Source organism: Corapipo altera, unplaced genomic scaffold (genome assembly GCF_003945725.1).
Source record: "Corapipo altera isolate COAL_440 unplaced genomic scaffold, ASM394572v1 49, whole genome shotgun sequence".
NCBI lineage: Eukaryota > Metazoa > Chordata > Aves > Passeriformes > Pipridae > Corapipo > Corapipo altera.
In genome coordinates, this window is record NW_020884879.1 from 7,094,610 (window position 1) to 7,110,663 (window position 16,054).

Below are 16,054 nucleotides of genomic sequence, written 5' to 3' on the forward strand. Positions count from 1 at the left end.
TCTGACAATTCATCACAACTGCACAGAGCTGAATCTCAGCTTGAAGGTTTCTATAAATGTGCTATCTGAGCTGTTTTATAGTGATCCACAGAGTGCATGAAACTTTGTGCTTGGAAAATATATTACTACTACGGTTGTGTGTTCCAGTACTTTTTCTCCAGATGTCTTCTTAAATATATTCTAAATCTTTTTTTTTTTTTTTAAACTTTGGGCATATCTTCATTTATACAGAAATGTAAATTAACCTCAATTAAGATAAAGAAATGAACATCAGTTTTTAATGAAATATAACTATGTTATATTGAACTATGTTGCATTGAAAAATAAGCATCACTGAAATGTAGTCATCTCATGAAAAAATTCCCTTTGCTTTTGGTGTATGCAAAGTGGCCATTGAAAACACCTTCTGCTGTGCTCTATTTCAAATGTTTTTGGTTTCATTCATGCTTCCTTCAAAACGGATATGTGGAAAACTAGAAGGACCTGATAAAGTGTCTTCACCCATTTGGATTGCAATGTCTGTGTCTCTACTGTGTAGCATCTAATCAACATTAGGCTTTATAGCTGTCTAGTATTGCTAGGATGTCTAGGAATTTCTTTCCATTGATTAACTAAATATTAGTTCTTTCATAACATCTTCCCTATGAGAGAAGGGAAGTAATAAGCTGGCAAGGTAGAAACAAGTATTTAGCTGTTCATACTGACCAGGGACTTCAAATCTGCATAAGAAGGGAGGAATTTAAATTGAAACAGTGGACTGTTTCTGACACACAGCATAATTTTAAGTACCAACCAGAAAAACAGGTCCTTAATGAAAGACACAGATCCTGAGCCCTTGCTGTGCTCAAATTGCAGTCAGGGGCCAGCAGCCTGCAAGGAACTCTGTCTGGCTGTGTTTCCACTGCCTGTCGTGGGGCATGGTGGGGAGGCTGTCCATTTGTAGAGGATTCCACATGCTTCAAGTCCTTCTGGAGGTAGCGGGGGTCTCTGATGGCCACAGAGTCAGAGACTGATTATCCAGTTGCAATAGCTGAGTCCCTGAAGTTAGACTGAATGAATCTAGGCTTACTCATTGCTTATGAGCAAATGGTGATCTTTTGGGACACATGAGCAAGACAAAAGGACAGAGTCCTTGTGGTAACAGCTGGCATTAGTTTGTTTAGACACTTTTTTTTTTTTGTCTGTTTTTACATCTCAGAATAGTTTACATCTCACAATGCCTGCAGGTATGTATGACAACTGATACAGTGTATTTACTATATTTTTCTTTCATTCCTGTTGTGAGAAGCTACCAGATGAGAAACAACTCAGAAATGTAAGTGGGGAGGATCACTATGAGCATATATATGTAAATACAGTTATTAACTGTTTCTTCCAATTAGCTGTTACAAGGATTTGGGATGGAAAATAGCCAAAGGTGTGTCAGAGCTGAGTGTTTAAGATGAATTCATGTAGAGACAAAAGACATACTTATCTTTTAATCATTGAAATTTAATCACATTTAAACTTCTCCAGTGAGAGGCATTTGCTATCATGTCAAATTAAAGGAAAAAAAAAAGAGAAAGAAAGAAACAAACAAAAGGGAGCTAAAAAATGAAAAATGGCTATATGTATCACATGAGCACTTTTTCAATTTAGAATCCTGATTTTGTTTTTAAAGGTTTATAGGCCTTTTAGATAGGTATATTAGCCTATAGGAGACAAGCTGTGCTTGAACTGGAAAACTGGAACTGGAAGCTGGTGAAAAACCTTTGTTATTCTCAGCTCCTGTTGGCTGCTATTGGCTGAGGGACATAATTGATCAGTCCTCTCTGTAGGAACATGAATAGGCAACCCATCAGGGGCTACAGCAGAAACTGTAATCCTGGGACTTAAAATGACAAATACCGTGTTAATAAACAGGTAGGGAATATATGACTGAATGGCTAAGGATTTTGTAGGTTATATTGTTGAAGAGATCCTTGAATCTGATACAGGTTTTGCAGTACAAGTATCTTTCTTGAAAAATATGTATGAGGAATCCAGAGGAAGTAGAAAAAGAATCGCTCAGACTGAGGTTAAATGACAGCTTGATTTCACAGTCATCACTACCAACTTGTAGTTTTACACATTCATAAATCTGGAAAATTTATGAACTCCACCTTCCTAGGGGACAGCATCATTTATATGTTGCTTAAAACAAACTTTAAATACTGAATAACTTGCCATTGGTGATTGGACTCTTAACAGCTTACTTAAGTATATAGAAAGCAGACATGCTTTCCCATGCTTGCCACCAATTCTAGCCTGTTATTTGACTTGCAATACCTGGTTCAGTATTGTTTGCTAGATTATGTATTTACATATTCTTTATAAAAGCAAACTTTGTCACTTGGTACCAGGACTCGTTGTCTATGCCTGTTTGGATTGTTGTGGGAAGAGCCTTTTTCCTCACCCTGACATCCTTTTTTATTTTAAGGACTAAATGCTAGCAAAATGTTATTTTTCAAAACAAAACTATTTTTGCTCTGAAGGAAAAACATCTGAAACCACGATAATTTCATGGCTTTTTTTTTCTGTTTCTGAATCAAAAATAGTTATGCTGATGCAGCCTAGAGGCTGAATGGTCTCAGTGCCAATTTATTATTTCGTGTGGCTACAAGTTAAAAAGAGTATATCCTGTTGAAAATGGATAGATCTGAAAAGGAATTAAGCAGCAAATTGTTCTGGGTTTTGTAAGGCCATGCACATGCTGAAAGTAGTGACAATGTCTCTAATAAGTTTGTAGTAAGACTAAATGTGGAAAAGCAGCTTGTTCACTATTCTTCTGTTCTTAGGAATTGAAAAAGGGAATTATGATTGCAGTTGTAAGACTTTGGTTAGGATCATTTAGATTTGGCTCATCTCAGCATGATGTGAGATAGTCAGTGCTCCAGAAGCAGATAAATATCATTAACCTCTTGAGATCCAACAGGTTAGTAATAAGCACCCTTGCTACTTTAAGAGATCCAATAAGAATTATATAACCAAAAAAAAAAATTGTAAGATACTGAATTTTGTCTTTTGTAGTGATCCAACTCAGCCAAGTGTATGGTTTTGCTCTTAAACTGTGATAGTAAAAGACCTGCAGCTCCAGATGGGTCTGTATATGGCTATGCCAGTATGACAGCACTTCCTCCTATCATAGCTTATCCTCATACATTTATACTCAACAGTTCTTTCAGTAGTGTTTTGTAGCACTTGGAGAAGCACTTGGATTCCTTAGAGAAGGAGGACTAAGAGGTCATGGGAAGGCAAGAGAAGGAGGTAGAGAAGCAGTGGGCTTCTTCCATCAACAAGTCTCAGTACTGCACATGCATTCCTGCAGTGTGGCAGTGCAGTCCTCCACCAAGGAGAAATCTGTCTCTACTGAATATACTGATTTCGAACAGAAAGAGTTAGTGGTACAAAACCCCGTGTGTAAACAAGTCCTACACCTCCATTCTCTGTGCTTTGTTCTTCTTGCTCAACCATTTGTACTTTAATTGTAAAACAACCTTTCTTCTGCTGTTTCTCTCTCTATTATTTTGGCATTGCTGCAAGCTTCAAATTGCTTCTCAGTTGTGCTGTTTTTTGTGTATGTAATCCTTTACTGGTGGCAAAGATATGTATAGAACTTGAGTCTTTGATATAAGTGAGTTACACAGGCATATGACTTCTAAAGCAGGACAGAGTAATCAGGTTTTTGGTTTTTTATTGACTATTATGAATTTGGAATATATGCTTGTTTGAGTGGTTGGAATAATGTAAAAAGCTAATACAAGATTGGGAAGTATCTTATGTCCCTTTTGTTGCCAGTCTGGGGTCTGGAAGAAATTTTTAAGCATTAGATGTTGGCTGCATTTTAAGTTTTCCTTGTAGTTCTGAGTGGGGATCAGGTGGGTCAAATAACAGAGATCTCCTGCTCTTTGTTCCAGGAACAGAGTTTATAGTTTTACTGTTTAGGTTGTGGTGATGTCCGAAACATGCTGGAGGCTTTCCAAACTGGAAGAAGGAAGTCATACCTGCTTGGAGAGTTCAATTGTTCCAGATGACAGAGATTGAGAAAGTGTCCAGGAATAGTAGTGCTGTACAGAAATGCTGGTTGTGGTCAGCATGATAACCGGCAGTCTATGTTGCAAAATGTTGAAATAACTGGTACCAGTATTTACCAAAGGAGAGCTTTAAGAACATGTTGGACAAACATCTTTTAGGTGTGGTTTGAGTATAGCCTGTGCTGCTGTGAAAGAGGAGACCTCTAAGTCCTTCCAGCTCTCCATGGTGCTCTCCAGTGCAAAGCTTTCTAACTACAAATGCTTCTATCAGCTTGGAATGCTGAACTTACCCATCAAAGTGTTTGCTGTCAGCAATGCTTCATTTTTGGTCAGATAATCCTGTTTTATAGAATTACAATGTTGTGTGGAAAAAGAGATCAAGGCCAGGTTGTGCACTTTAATAATTTTTCTCCCTTATTTTCTGGGTTTAGGCAGCGTAAAGTGATTCCTTGTTTGGGGAATTTTGAGTTTTGGCATGAGGAGGTTTATGTAGAGGAATATAAGCATTAATAAACCAGATAGATTAGTAGAATAATTAGTAAACTGATCTAGTAAACTAGATTTATTAGTTAACAAAACAACTTAATTGGGAAATATAAGGGAAAGGTGGCTTCTTGTGTAAGATGTATTTCTAGTAGATACATTCTGGACAGGCAGTAAGGTAAGTTATATTCATCCATAATAATTCTTTTGTTTGTTTTTAATATTTAAGCATAAATCAGCTCAAGAGGGAAATTTCAGAATATAGCTGTTCCTCAAGCACATGGATTGGTCCAGATGAAGTCAGATATTCTAATCAAACCTTCAGTCAAGGTAAGGGGAGCTAAGTGATTGATACCTGGGAAGAAAGTGAAATAACTTGAGGCAATATCAAGGTATATTTGCTCATAACACAGGTTTTCTTTAAAGTAATGCAGTGCTCCCTTCTGACATATCAGAACTAAGTTCCATATTTGAGCCAAATGTGCTGAGAAGATCCTGAGTTACTGCCTCTGAAAGGAATGGGGAAAGAGCCCTGCTGAAGTAGTACTGTTGCTTTTTTTTGGTTTAAATGGCTGTAGTTTCTCTTTATTTAGATCAGGATTAACATCACACAGAACCAGACTGGAGAGAACATATATTCCTTGTTTTCCTGGAAGTGCCCCAGATGCTGAAGCTGTCATGCAAACTCTGATTTTTTAATAAAGTTTAGGCAAATGAGAACTACTACAAACTGCATTTTTGTAAAGGAACCTTTTAATATTTTGTATCTCTGCACATGTCTTTGTCTGTGTTGCAGCTGCTGCACTTCCAGTTGAAAATGGGAAGTAAGGGATCACATATCTTTTTGAACATGGGACTCATGAAAAATTTGGATACATATCCCTGTGCACTGCTTTGGCATTTTATTTCATCCTTAGCTGTTGAATGGCAGGTTCTGCAGTTGCCAGTGGCCTGATTATTCCTGAGCTGTAAGCTCCACCCATCCTGGTTTGCGCGTCATCTGCAAAAGGCCTGTGTTGAGTAGTAACAGTCTGAATTGCAGGTTGAAAGCTTGGCAATAGCAAAGCTATGAGTGCTTGGAGGAGGCTGTATAGGTAGAATAGGATGGTTTGCTTGGAAAGAGATGCTAAAATTGTGGAAAAGAATGAAGAAATATAGTCTGAGAATAGCTGTGCAAGGACCATAGCCAGAACTGTGGACTTTCCAAGTATAGAGCATTTGAATCCTTTGGGAACCCAGAAGGAGCCTCAGTTTCTGGCTCCATCTCTGTAACTGTAGAAATACGGGTTCAGATCCAGACTCTTCATCTGTTTCTTATGCACGTAATAGCCTGAACCTTAATCTTGAAAATCAACACCCTAGACTTTGGAGAAAACTACAGTTGGGTCTTTTGTTGTAGTTTTTAGAAAGCTGTTGTAGAGTAGAGCAAGGTTCTTACAGTAATGCTGGGAGGCTTAATGTTCAGCAAGCAAGGAGTCATGGCTGAAGAGTGCATAATGCAATTCAAATACTGAAAAAAAGTCTAAAAAGAATTAATTGTGTGCTCAGCTTTCTGCCATTGCCCTATCCCTGTGTATTTACTTCCTGCCCTCCCCAAAATGTTGTCTAAGTCAATTTTTAATATGTAGTGTTTGTTGAAACATGGGATTCTTGGCTGAATAGATATGGTCAAGTCTATCTGCCAGCACCCATGTTTCTTAACTGATAACCTAATTTTTGTAACCATTGTAGAACTGTATATAGTTTTAAAAACAATTCCAGAACTGCATCCATCAATCAAATAGGTCCATTGTATGAATAAATTGGAAAAAGTTGTGTAGTGGTGGAAGACGATCCTCCTCAAATCATAGAGTCACAGAATATCCTGAACTGAAAGGGATCCACTAAGGTCATCAAAGTCCACCTCCTGGCCCTGCATCACACCAAGAATCACACCATGTGCCTGAGAGCATTGTCCAAATGCTTCTTGAACTCTGACAAGTTTGGTGCCATGACCATTTTCCTAGTGAGCCTGTCCCAGGGTCCAACCATCTACTGGCTGAAAAACCCTTTTCTACTATCTGACCTAAAACTCCCCTGACACAGCTTCAGGCCATTCCCTCAGGTCCTGTCACTGGTCACCACAGAGAAAAGATCAGTGCCTTCCCCTCTTCTTCCCCTCACAAGGAAGCTGTAACTGCAATGAGGTCTCCCCTCAGTCTCCTCTTCTCCAGGCTGAACAGACCAAGTGACCTCAGCTGCTCCTCATACAGCTTCCCCTCAAGGCCCTTCATCATCTTTGTTGCCCTCCTTCAGACACACTCTAATGGCTTAATATCTTTCTTATCTTGTAGTGCCCAAAACTACACACAATATTCAAGGTGAGGCCAAACCAGTGCAGAGGAGAGCAGAGCAGGACAATCCCCTCCCTTGACCAGCTGTCAACGCTTTGCCTGATGCCCCCCCAGACATGGTTGGCCCTCCTGGCTGCTGACTCATATTCAACTTGCCATTAACCAGGATTCCCCAGGTCCCTTTCCATGGCACTGCTTTCCAGCCTCTCATTCCCCAGTACCTACATCAAAATCACACTGGAGAATGCGGGCATAGATCCCGCTACCTTTTGCATGCTAAGCGAGCACTCTACCGTTTGAGGTAATTCCCCCATGCACAATCAAAAAAAAAATCCGATAATATATATGATGTATATGGTATAAATAATAGTAATTCACCATTTCTGGAAAGTGAATGTATAAGTCTGGTTTGTTGTCTGACACTTGAATATGTATATTTAATTCCTTGCATATAGAGTGAAATTTTGTGTATTACATCAGCAATTACCTGCACAACTGTGCTACATTTTGGTTTAGCTCTGCAGTGTTGGTTGGTTTGAAGACTCCTGAGTTCTCTTCACAGCTTCATTCCTGGTTGGTTTTGGGCAGATCATTAATACCTATTACTCCTTTTTGCCCATTTGTTACATGGCTGTAATATTTTACTTGTCAGGTTTATGGAGTGCAGATAGACTTAATTTTAAGAAATTATATGCGGCTGGAGCTCTAGAAGTGTGGCCTTATAAACTGAAATAGCCCATTGTGTATCAGTGACCTATAGTTTTGACTTTTGCTATTGCTATAAGGTCAATCCTGATTTGGCTTTGAAGGACATTAAGACAGACATACTGTTAGTCTTTTTTCCTTCAAAGTATGGTAAATCTGGCAGCTTTGTGATAGCTGATTGGTGCTAAGTAAATGCCCATACTAAGGAAGGTTGTGGGGACGGAGTCTCTACAGAAGTTGACAAAATTAATCTGGGATCAGCAGAATGTTAGAAGCATTTACAGGAAACTGCCAAGAGGATTGCTCTTCTTCATGTGTACAGGTATACAGGAGCTTTGTATGGCAGGATAATGGGATTGATCCTTGTTTCCATTTTCGGTGTTCAAACCAATGAACATGGAGTGTGGATTGATCCAGGTTTCTTTACTTCCATTGGAGCTGCCTCCTTTTTCATTGGAGTGTCAAGACTTACCATCTCCATCACTGTGATAATGGTAAGTATGTTGAGTTTTCAGGTATTTTTGTAGCCAAGGCTGAGTTGAGCATTTGCTGCTGCAGCTAAATAAAACACCACTGTCCCACGCGCGTTGAACCAGAGAGAAATAAATTATTGGCCTGTCTGTTTCAAGCTTGCCTGAAAAGGTTTTTTTGTTTTGTTTTGGGGTTTTTTTGGAACTTTTACCTGTGAAGTGTAAGTTTGAAAATAACACTTTGACTGAGAAATTCTTTCTCCTATTTTTAATTTTTTTGAGGTTACAGAAATGATAATGCCATCAGTGGTTTACAAACAAGAAAAGGAATGTTTCTTCTGGATTAGAAAAAAATAGTAGATCACACTGCTTGCCTTGTGCATTGACTTCCATGAGGTATGAGGGCCTTGTACAATGCACCTATTAATGCTGGGGTTGAATACGGGTTTCTGGATGGAGTAAGTGAAGGACTTACAGTAGTATAGGCAAGTGATCTAATGGAAAGCCTCACAGGTCTCTCTGGTCAAGTTATGCCTCATAGATTTCAAAATTTTGAAATTCATTTGGAACACATTTAATATTTCTGTTTCCTGGTCCCCTCCTCTTGTAACAGAGCATCTTGAGTCTGCACTACAATACTTTCCAGGCAAACTTCTGGAAGCTAAAGTATTTGCACGGAATACTCTTAGAGAGGATGTTCTTTGCTCTCCTTGATTGCAACACCTGGGGATGGTGAGTTGTAAGGCACAGCTGCAATTCAGCTTAGTCAACAGAGAAGTGAAGTTGAGGTCACAAGGGGGAAGTTTTCGTTCTTCCACGGCAGGACATTCAAGGCCTGTGAGTATTAGTGTGTGTGGAAATTTCACCCATGACTAAACCCAGACTTGGCTACCCACCTGGCTTTGCCCAAAAGGATCTCTTTAAAATCTTTGCAGATGTCAGAATTCACACGGAGTGACTAAGCCTGGATTTTCCCTTCTAGTACACTGTTGCACAGTGTTTGATTAAGTAGCTGTTTATTGGCACTCACGCCAAGTTCGGTCCATGTTAGTGGTAGGTTGTGTAAATTGCTTAGGAAGTTTTTTTGGTTTTTTTTGTTTGGTTGGTTTGTTTTTGTTTTTTTTTTTTGTGTGTGTGGTTCTTTTTTTATTTTACATTCTATCTTGAAAGGTGTTGTATGTTCATAAAAGCTTCTCTATTGTGAAATAATAATTAGATTGGTTATGGAAACAGTCCTCCTTCAGTATCTTCTTGATGCTTTAGCACTTACTTATCCATTAAGTAAAAATGGACTCTGGTATTTCTGCTTCTGTCCTTGGTATTAGGCATCTTTTGGAAGTTACTGTATGAATTGTTGGCCAATTGTTGGTCTTCAAGTCTGTAAGACTTGAAGGGGGGGAAAGTTGATGCTTGAACACTAGATGTAAGTTTTTTGAGAGCCCCAATTATGACTAAATGTAATGTCTTTTCCAAAGTAGGCCTGAATTTTCTTGCAATGGCTCAATATATTTTAATTTAAATATCATTTGTAAACCATTACTTTGCGTTCTTTCTGCACCTATAAGTTGTTAGTGGCAAAAGCAGTTGATTGACATCTTCCTTAGATCATGAGGCTGAGCTTTATCACAGAGAAGTGAGAGGTGATTATGTGCCAGAACACTTGCTGGTCTTGGATGACAGAACTGCTTTTCATTCAGCTCTAGTACAGAGAAAATTACTGCATTTTATTTGCTTCAGTTTCTCCCTACCTGCCCCATTACCTGCACTTGTACTCTGTTTTCAAAGTGCCTCTGTGGTCGTGCACATACAGCATATGCAAAACAATAGCTGGAAACTCTTAAGAGAACTGGAGGAAATTGAGTTGAAAAGGCACTGGAAAAGTGATGAGGATTGTGTTGCAGTGTGTTCTGAATTCCCCTAGGTGTCATGTTCTAACTCTTCTGTCCCTCTCTCTGCAGAGGCAGATTCTGTTTCAATTCATGTTCATCCAAGATAAATAGCTGCATTGCTTGAGGAAATATTAATTTTTGAGGAGAAAAAAGGTCTTGGACATGACAATGCAAACACATAATTAAAAGGTTGTGCCCTCAAACCATAAAATGCACATATTTTTCCTATATTGTGTGATGCGTTCAAAAAGAATTGAGAATGTTTGCTTTGGCTTTTCACAGCCTTCCATTTGGAAACAGTTATGAATGTGGGACTTGTAGTGAACAGGTTTGTAAGATGCTTTTTTTTTTTCTCATGGCAGACCCCACAGGCATCTGCCCACCTCTTCTTTCTTGGCTGCCAGTTTCTACCCCCCAGGCTGACATTTGACCCTCATCCTCAGCTCTTTGTGGCAAACAGTAGATGTGGTGACATTTTCTTTGGCAAGTACAAGGAATAGCCTTATGACTTGCCTTCCCACAGCTTTCTGTCTCCCACGTCTTTTAAGTGTCATGTGTCCTGAGCTTGCAGGACTAGGGGTGCTCTAGATGTGGAAGAGGAATAGCATCTTCCTACAGTGTGTTTGCTCTCTGGCTAATTCTGTATTTTTATCATTCTTTTATTTTTGATTCTCAATAACAATACCTCACAAGTATTAAAGAGGAAAGCTGGCTCAGTATTAGTGTTCTATATAAAAAAATATATATTATATATATATATTAGTGTTCTAGGCTAGCCTAGTATTAGGGTTCTTGTACAGTACTGTTGATGCCCCTGTGTGCAAGCTGAAAGAAGCTTGATTTGCACCAATTTGGATCCTTTGTCCCATGAATTGTCTTTCTTTCTATTACACATGACAGAAAATAACCCTGACTCTCACCTCCTTTCTTGCCCGTTCTGTTCAAACAGAATTAAAGCAGAATATCAGTTTATTGGCCTAAATTATTTCTTCAAGAAATCTCTTCTGATGGACATGAGGAATGCAATTAATTCTGAAAAGGTTTAAACTCACAACACTCCTTTGAGTGTGAAACACTGAAATACCAGCCTTTTGATAGATGTAGACTAAAGGAGAAAATAGAGTTTTCCTTAGGATTTGGAAAGGGAAATGCAATGTCATTATATAAACCAAAGGGAAATCTCCTTAGGGGATTGAGTCACCCAAGGTCTGTCCCAGAGTCTCTTGCTAATGGTGGCTGTGGCTGCTGTGAATGAATGGGTTGTGCTAATGGGCATGATGTTGGTCCTGACTTAATATGACAATCCAATGGGGGTTCAGAACATAATGAAAAATTGCTTGTTGATGTCTTTCTAAGTCTGCAATATGGCAGAAATAACAAGCTGTATGTAAAATTATCTGGTTCTTAAGATGGCATTGAAAGTTCAGACATGAGGTTTGTTTGTGCTTTCTGTTCTTTAATGCCTATGTCAAGACAGGTATGCTAGCAGAACATTGTATATAATAAACTACACTGCTGTTAAGTGACCATTGTCCTATAGTTAGGAAATCTAGTATATTTGTTATACACGTTCCATTAAGAAACAAAAATGAACATTTTTTTTTCCATAATCTGAATACCTCATTTAGAATCATAGAATCATAGAATCAGCTGGGTTGGAAGGGACCTCCGAGATCATCAAGTCCAACCCTTGATCCACTACCACTGCGGTTACTAGACCATGGCACTGAGTGCCATATCCAGTCTCTTTTTAAAAATCTCCAGGGACGGAGAATCCACTACTTCCCTGGGCAGCCCATTCCAATGTCTGATCACCCTCTCTGTTAAGAAATTCTTTCTAAAATCTAACCTAAAACTCCCCTGGCACAACTTGAGACCATGCCCTCTTGTCTTGCTGATAGTTGCCTGGGAAAAGAGACCAACCCCCACCTGGCTACAACCTCCTCTCAGGTAGTTGTAGAGAGTGATGAGGTCTCCCCTGAGCCTTCTCTTCTCCAGGCTGAACAACCCCAGCTCCGTCAGCCTCTCCTCATAGGACTTGTGCTTGAGTCCCTTCACCAGCCTAGTTGCCCTCCTCTGGACCTGCTCCAGCACCTCAATATCCTTCCTGAACTGAGGGGCCCAGAACTGGACACAGCACTCCAGGTTTGGCCTCACCAGCGCTGAGTACAGGGGAAGAATCACTTCCCTGGTCCCGCTGGCCACACTGTTCCTGATCCAGGCCAGGATGCCATTGGCCTTCTTGGCCACCTGGGCACACTGCTGGCTCCTGTTCAGCTTCCTGTCAATCCAAACTCCCAGGTCCCTTTCTGCCTGGCTGCTCTCCAGCCACTCTGTGCCCAGCCTGTAGCGCTGCATGGGGTTGTTGTGGCCAAAGTGCAGGACCCGGCGCTTGGCCTTGTTGAATCTCATCCTGTCGGAATCAGCCCAACTCTCCAACCTATCCAGGTCCCTCTGCAGAGCCCTCCTGCCTTCCAGCTGATCGACACTCCCCCCCAGCTTAGTGTCATCTGCAAATATTTTGTAATGTATACTTCTAACATGCTTCACAGCAGTATTACAAGTCATCTTGAATAAGTGCAATAAAATAGCTGTATCAGCAGGTAGTAACAACTAAATCGTAACCTCTTCTCTGTCTGTGTATTCCTTCAGTACTTCTATTTTAGATGAAATGTACTTACCTGAAATTATAGGCAGGATGTATTGTTGCAAATTCTGGGGTTACCCTTCTCATTTTCTCTGACAAACTGACTCTCAAGAAGCTTAAGTCCTTTCACAGGAAATTTCAGTAGAGCGTTGGCTGTGGGCCCTTAGATGGGGGCCGTAGATGTGACAGATGTGACAGACACACGTTGTTTTCTCACATGTGATGTGAGAATACAGCACAGACAACCACCCAATCCAGATAACTAGAGAGAAGGTATAAGAAAAGCAGAATGGTGATACAAGATGTTAGAAAAATAGCACAAGACTTCTTAAATAGATGTCAAATCTGCCTGGTACCAGCGCAAGTTTTTCACAAGAGAGCTGTGTTCCTCAGTGGTTGTAGGATGCAAGATGCTGCATTTGAAACCATTTGCAGAAAGGATGATGCAAGCACAAAGGATGTTTTTGAAAATGCTGACACAAATATGAATTCTGAATTTTCCTTGGTGATTGAAGGCCTAACAGTGAAAACAATCCTGGCTGCTCATGGCATTGTTTTTCTCTGTTCCTGCTAAAGAGCAAGGAGTGCAGGAATTCTCATTGATTTAATTCAAATTTCTTTTCAATGAGGCCTGATCTAATTGATGATACCTCTAATCTGCAGGTGAGGATGGATAAATTGTACATTAACTGGGCAACAAAATTGTGATATGTATCACTCTTGGATTAAATGTAAATGTTAATGGGTGTAAATTCTATGATTTCTTCTTGACTAATGGGATGCCAGCAGAAGTCTGTGTAGCTGTGCCTTTCAGCATGCTGAGAGTAGTGTTGTTTTTCACTTCAGGTTCCTCTTCTGTAGTGGTGGAGAGCCATGGACTGGATTGGCAGCTGCTGTGTTTGGGTCTTGGTTGTTTTAGAAGTAGAGACTGTTTTAGTAGAAATGCTGGGTTGCCCAGTGAACTGCTTTTCCTGTGATATTTTGCATTTCTGTCAGAACAGGAATGACGTGTCTTCAGTTCTCGGTTCCAGCTGCCTGCTACCCCCATTACCTCTCGCTGTTATACTTGGCTGCTAGCAGGAGAAGGTCTCTCTGAGAAGGTAGACCTCATTATTCCTCACTATGTGACACATAGTACCCTTTTGCCTCAAGCAGCCTCCACATCCATTTGAGTGGCGGCTGTTTCTGCTGCCTTGACCTTCTGCTTTTCCCTCTTCTCCTTGAGCTGGAAACTAAGGATTAAAGCAGCTCACAGCATGAAATGGCTTGTCCCCCTCTGGTATATAAATGCCTGTGATTGTTATGTAGGCAATGAGGAGAGCCTGCAAAGGGAGCTGGATGTTACTCCAGTAGGTGCTCTGGCAGAGCTGGCAGGACTTAGAGGTGCAAAAGGTTTTCAGTGCAAACTATGCCTTACGTGACACTTAGTCATGTGCTTGCTGTCTTTCTTAGATCTTGCTCTGGTAAGAGAAGGGCCAAGGCCAGGCTGGATGGGGATCTGAGCAATCCTATCTAGTGGAAGGTCTTCCTGCCCATGGTGGGGGGGTTGGAACTAGGTGTTCCTTAAGGTCCCTTCCAACAGAAACCATTCTGTGATTTCATAAAGGAAGCAGTAAAAATACCCCTTAAATATCTGACTTTAAAACACCAACTAGACTGTAGGTGTCTTTCTATAATTCATAGTTTCCATCTAGTTTGTCATACTTTTTTTGGGTAAATTATTAAGTGAAAAAAGTGAGTACTAGCACAAAGCTGGGCCTGTGTACCTGATGTTCTTTCCAAATAGAGTAGCAGCTGACCCCAAAGTGACAGGGCTTGAGCTGCTGCATAGTTGTACTGTGAGCTTCAGAATATGGAGACTATTGGATCTTGGTCCATGAGAGCTTTTCAGGGCAGGTCTTATGGCATGAGTAATTACAGGAAGCAGGATATTTTGCAAGATGTCAAATTAAATTATTTAATTGGTCCTTCTGGTCTTAAAAGAAACCAGTCTTGTTTTCGGGCCATAAAACATGGTGTTAGATCTGGCTACTTGAAGAGAAGGGAGTTTCCTTCCAAACTCATAGTGCCATCCAAAGCACGATCCTTTCCTTGATAAGGGTTATGGTTTGCTGTGGTGCGAGGAGAATATTTATCTGAGTGCTGAGTATGCTTTTGGCATAGAACAGACTGAACAGGCTGATTTGAAATACATGAATTTCTTGTTCTTAGGAAAGATCTTATGGTCAAATAAGATTAATATGATTCTATGGTCAAATACAGTAAAATACCTTTTAGTTGGAGTGACTATAAACATGGTAGTCTGCAAGAGCTTGTTTTCTCACCACCACCCTGGCTAGAATGATTTCAAAAAGTTTGCTTCTCCTCTATTTTTGTCTGAAAATGAGGCCTTTAGATTTGTTTTTACGAAAAACTTGAACATTTCATCAAAAAACTGAACATCTGAAAAAAAGAAATAAAGAAAAAATAATTAAAATGTCTTGCTATAAAACTTGGTTGTTTCATGTTAACATTTTCCTTTAAGGAATGAAATGTTTCCCATGAAACAGTAAAGAAACTTTCTTGGTATGTTCAAGGAAGGAGGGGGAGGTGCATCGTGGGAGGTGTAGTTTAATCTGAGAGGCCAAGGCAAATCCAAATTTAAAATTTGCAGGAAATGACAATATAGCATTCCAAATGAAAGCTTCTTGGGTTTTAACCTAAAAGATACTGCTCTGTAGGGATGATAAGCAATTTGTCAGGTCAGTGGAACATTCCGTAAGAAATGTATGCTTGTAGGGAAAAGCCAAAGAAACCCCTTTTTTTCTTTTTGGATAGTAGCCTTGTGAACCCAACCCAAGAAAGTCAGAACAAGTCCCCTCTGATTCCTGTATTCATAATCTCTAAAGAAGAACTGCAACTGTGGGACAGTTGGTTAGCCTGTAGGTAATTCCTAAATTAGAAGAGAATCCAGCTCTATCTCTAATATAGCTGTGTCAGCTTTGGTAGCAGGTTTTATCAGTAAAATAAACGGACACGACTGAATTCCACATGGATTCAATTGGCATTGAACTTTTAGAAAGTTCAGTTATGCATCTGAAATATTGAAACTGAGACTGCATCTCTGTTTTAAATACACGCATTGGAAATTAAGTTGTAATTTGAGAAGATAGCATTTTTATATAGTCATTTTTCTGGCTCTAGCTTTCAGTAGCTTTAAAGGTATTTTATAAATAAAGGGATCTAGTGTATTCCAACATGCAACTGTACATTTGGGACATGTAACACAAACCTTAGTGAAAGTTCATGGGAATTTAATTTGCAGAAGTTATTTTTAATTCACAGTATCTTATCTGTTTTCAATTTTTTAAAAGTACAAAATGCAATAGGGCTGTCTTATGTACTAATTCTTTGCCAAATTTAATTTGTTTCCAAATTAAAGACATTTTTCAGTTACGTTGTCATGAAAACCATTAATTCTTGTTATATTTTTAAC

The 16,054-nt window shown here is 39.6% G+C and overlaps 1 pseudogene; it reads left to right on the forward strand.

Moving 5' to 3' along the window:
* The window catches only part of LOC113945068, a 78,100-nt pseudogene that overhangs the window by 19,181 nt on the left and 42,865 nt on the right, over positions 1-16,054 (forward strand).